The sequence below is a fragment of the Delphinapterus leucas genome, chromosome 3, assembly GCF_059928025.1.
Source record: "Delphinapterus leucas isolate spDelLeu-1000000601 "Yukka" chromosome 3, BTC_Dleu_Yukka2, whole genome shotgun sequence".
Classification (NCBI taxonomy): Eukaryota; Metazoa; Chordata; class Mammalia; order Artiodactyla; family Monodontidae; genus Delphinapterus; species Delphinapterus leucas.
The window spans coordinates 75,629,065-75,634,495 of NC_143131.1; positions in this window are offsets into that span (position 1 = coordinate 75,629,065).

Genomic DNA, 5,431 nt, shown 5'->3' on the forward strand with positions numbered 1-5,431 from the left:
TTTTAAAAACAACAAGAAAATGTATAACCTGAGAACTATGAAGTGGGTAAGTGGGTAGCTTTTCCTGTTCCTGAATAAAAATTTGGGTAAGTCTCATATAGTCTACTTTCAAGTTTAAGTAATAATTTGTTTTATAGTCATCATGATTTTCAAATACAATATAGATCTATTTCAAAAATCAGAAATCTGGTCCTTTTATCAACTTTTATCAATTTGTTTTATCAACAAATTTTCAATATGACTTAGCATTAAATCATTTCTATCCAAGCTATTGGCAATGGGATAGGAAATACAGTCCTTTTCTCATTCCATACTTATCATCAGCTGTTAAATGGGATTTCTGACCCTCCAGTGTCAGGTTCATAAAATATAGAGGATTTAGGCAAAGGGCACATTCTCAGCAGGTGGCAGATTTAGCTAACCATTGCTGGGGCTTTCACTGATTCCTCAAAGATTTCTATTTGAAATTCTGATTATCTATGGCTATTTTTAAAATATAGTAAGGTAAAAAGTAGCCTGATGAACACGGTTCCAGATGTTACTTGTACCTCTTTTCATAGATAGTCCTTAGGAATTGCTGCTGTGGTGATTCTGTCCCTCTAGGCAATGCTATCATACAGAACCCCAGATGATCATAGACCAGCACTCTCCCTTCATGTACGACACACCTGCAATCATGGGAAACACTCAAATATCATGTGTTCTAGCAAACTCTGGGAGTTCAGGTCCATCTCAATACAAAAGCAACTCTTTTGATCTCTTGCTTTGTCACCAAATCAGCATGTCATCAACTCAATCCCCATCTTTCTCAAGGAAGAGGGAAGTCAGACCCAAATCCACCATACAACTCTACCAGCTACAGGGATCATAGATTAAGTCTCAGTGTGTCCTTGTTAAAGAGGGCAGATACCCCCTATCCTTCTCCACTTGAGGAGGTGGGACTCAAACCTCTTCAGCAACTCTCTGCAAAAATACTCCATAACTTTTCTCCCAACCTTTTTAAATCCTTCTTGTGGATGTCATAATCACCCTATTCATGGTTCTTAAGGAGCGAGAGTAAATGGACAAGAACATATTTTAATTATCACAAAGACTTAGGGGTGTTACAGTTATTTAGTTTTACATATCAGAGAGGCTAAATGCCCTGAAACATACAGGACAATCCTATTGCCGCCTGAAAAACTTCCCACCAATAGAGAAATACTTATTAGTTTAGTCATTTTCTTTGAAAAAGTCCATATTTTTATCTGGCATTACACTTTGTTGTTTCATATCTATTGCATCTCACTACATCAGTACAAATTGAAAACTTTACAAAATAACAAATGTATATTTTTAAGAGAAGCAAAATCTGCTCAGGAGCTTAGGGGTGGTGGGAGGGATAACATCCAGTTGGGGAAATTAAGAGAGGCTTCATGGAGATGGATTTGAATTGAACGATGTTGACAGGTATAGATATTTACAAGTAGTGGGAAGAGGGGGGGCTACTTGTACTGAACTCAGGTTTTGTAACTTCAGAAACCGAGATAAAACATGCATTTACATAAATCTCTACAGCAAAGGTACTCTTGAGATTAATAGTTTATAGTATAAAAAAGACCCATGCAAAGACCTCTTTTATCACCTAGATTTATACTGCTTTGCTCTTTAGGTAATCTCTATACATACATAGTTGTCTGAAAACTATGATTCAATCTCATTTTTGATCTTCATGGATTAGAAAAACTTTAGGGTCATTTCAAATGCATAATAGCATTCTATCTCCATAACTATAGGCTCTTTTAATGCTAGATATGTTTCTGAAAATGACTAAAAAATACTTTTAGTTCAGAATTTCCATTTAGTATTATTTGCATTGGGCCGTTTATAGATGCTTTAATTTTATGTCTTGTACTTCTGTCATCTTTGTTTTCCCTGGACCTTATTTTCTACGTACAAGTCCCCACCACCACCAACAGGATAAAGGCACAACTCCTTAGCAGTGCTTACTAAGTCCTATCTTCCTTCTATCCCCAGCCTCATCTCTAAAACCATACCCTCAGTCCCCAACACTTCTCTTCCAAATCTGATTATCTATTTGTAGTTTCCCACAAGAAATATGTTCTTTATCTGCAGTTAGTGCAACTGTGATCACGCCTTCCTCAATCTTCAGGTTGATTACATGCCACTTTCTCTTAGATGTTTTGGTGATTCCCTACACCCCAATCCTCATACTATATTGAGCATCCCTTTTATTTTAACAACTTCTCAAGTCTTATAGCCGGCTATTTATTGTCTGTGTCCTCTCACTAGATTTTAAGTTCCTTGAAGATAGGAAAATGTATTGTTCACTTTACATTCATGGCACTAGCAGAGTACCTAGCACTAAGTTGAAGCTTAACGAACAATGGAAGAATAAAATAATTTAAATAAGCCACACAGAAGAGAAAATAAACTTTTCTTATTTTATGTAATAATATGCATTATATATTAACTTATGATTTTACTTCAACATTTTGTTTTATGTCTTAGGTCTGTATCCCATCACTCCAATTCTCAGAAGACAAGGATGGTTTAGGATTTTAATTTTCTTTGTAAATACTTATCACAGTTAAATAGTCTCTTAAAGGTTATGGTAAATAATTTTTTTTTTTTGCGGTACATGGGCCTCTCACTGTTGTGGCCTCTCCTGTTGCGGAGCACAGGCTCCGGATGCGCAGGCTCAGCGGCCATGGCTCACGGGCCCAGCCGCTCCGTGGCATGTGGGATCTTCCCAGACCGGGGCATGAACCCATGTCCCCTGCATCGGCAGGCAGACTCTCAACCACTGTGCCACCAGGGAAGCCCGGTAAATAATATTTTTAAATGTTAAATCAAGGTTATTATGAGAGAAGTTTATTTTAAATATTCTATTTAAAAAAATTGTTAAGCATCAAGTTGACTCTTGAAGATTCTGACTTCCTTAACTTTATGAAAGACCTACAAATTTTGTCTTTAAGCCTTAGATTTTTTTAATTAAATAAATTTAGCATAGTCTCAAATGTATATATATAAAATGTATATGCATATTTATATATATATGTAAATATGTATGTCTACATACACATATACACAGAGAAGAGAAGAAACTTTTTGTATATGAGCAGGTAGAAAGGGGGAAAAAGAGAGATGGACTAACACAACTATGAAGATGTTTATGTTCTTATGCTTATGTTCTGATTCTCTGTGAATCAGAAGGGCTTGCAACACCAGCAATGTAAGGGCCTGAAGGAAACCCCTCTGTGGGCTTCTGATGGAAAATAATAGGATTTATTTCCACAGGGAGAGCCAGAGATAGCAATCTTAATCTCTCCATTTCACTTAAGGCTTTCTAATTGTGTGTTGCTCTTGAGGAATTTTATTTCCAAGATTGCATTTTCACAAACTTAAAAAAATTCTAAGATAATAGAGTCTTATTCACCTTTTACTGAGTACCCTTCCCCTTCTTTTCCCCTCCCCCATTATATTGCAAGCAATTAAAATTTAAAGTTAGGGAGTTTTTTCCACCTAGGGAACCTAATGAGGATGCATGTCCATGAAGATGTTTCTGTTGCTTTGATGAACTTGCTGAATACCACTGATCTGTATCTGGACCATCGTTTTTAAGCACGTGATGTTGCCATTACACTGTGTCAAATTTTTTTTGGTGTTCCCCTGGAAACTCCCCTTTAGCCACTCGGTTATTCTCCTTCATCTTTAATAACTGTGTTTTGTCATTATTAAATGACCCATCAGGTTCTTGAATACCAGGTACTGGTCCTGCAAGTGTATGCTAAATATAAGATGTTAAATTTTTTCTTTGTAGTCTGGAAGATACATTGCTGCCTAGACCCCAAAATACCTCAGCTATCATACTAAGTGCAAGTGGCTTATTTAATAGATTGTGTGTCTTGTCAGTACCTTCTTTTCTCTATGTTTTACATGTATAGTTATAGCACTTGAGAAACATTAAAATAGCAGAGGAATGTCCCATAGATTTATTATACATCACTTTTTTGCACTTCCCTGACCTCATGTACTAAATTGCTCTCCTTATAGAATAATAAAGCCTAAACTAAACTCTTTTTTTTTACTGGCCCAGACGCTCCGCGGCATGTGGGATCCTCATGGACCGGGGCACAAACCCGTGTCCCCTGCATTGGCAGGCAGACTCCCAACCACTGTGCCACCAGGGAAGCCCCTAAACTAAACTCTTAATTTCTGGATTCTGTTGTACCCAATGTCACTCAGTGTAGCAATTAAATATTTCTAATCTTCATAAGGTATTTTTGTCATTTTGATGACAAGATTTATGTGATATATATTTAGTATATTTATTACTTACGTCAGCACAGATCTAAGCAGTAATAGATACTGTACTCAAAAAAGACTGTTATTGTTGACTGCCATTTTGATGACAGTACTGAAATGTATTGATTTACATTGTCTTTAATTTGCAAGGAGTGCTTTATGAATAATAATAAACCTGTCATAAAGATAGGTTTCATTATTAACTCTGCTTTATAGGTGTTGAAAGTGAGGCACAGAGAGGTTAAGTAACTTAACCAAGGTCACACTGCAAATAAGGAGAGAAGTCAAGATTAAAATACAGATCGTCTGACTCCAGAGGTTATTATCTTAACCATTACGATATGCACCACATATACTTCCATATAGGTGGTATATCACATATGCATTACCAATATTATAGTCTCTCCCTTTTACACCTTTAATATTGATTATGATGATTTGATTTACATTATGAATTTCAACCATAATGAAAGTAAGTTTCCAGAGAAATTAGCTAGTATTCATGATATCACCTTATTAAATTAAAACTAGTCTGAAACAAATCCCATATTTTTCACCTTATTTCACGTTACCGTCTGGTACAGCTCTGGTCCCATTTTCATTTGACACTCTCTAGTCCCTACTCTGTGGGACCTTGATATTATAGTGCAAATGACAGTCAAAATGTTTTACAAACAACAGAATCTTAAATTATACTCATGCCTTAGGCTGAATTTGTAGGCTAAGGAGTACAACTTCTAGTAAGCTTTAATTTGATCAGAAATGCAATAATTAAAACCATAAGGGCCTGAAAATGGGCACTAGTGACTTGGATGTGGACTTTTGTATTCATACAAAAAAAAGGAAGTAAGTCCTTGGGCTTCATGAGGCAAGTGAGCAGATGAAACTTAGACCAGTATTTAAAATGTAACCTCAATGGAAAAAATATATATTTTTCCTTAGTAATGCTTTAGGATTAAAGTATATTTCATCCAATGATATTATAGTGACACGAATATTATTTTGGTCAGTAACTGAGCCAATATATCTTTTTTATCCTTTTGCTTTCAAATATTCTGCCGTGATATTTTAGTTACCCTCTTGTGTGCAGTGTAAGACTTTCATAGACAAAATAGTGGCTCAT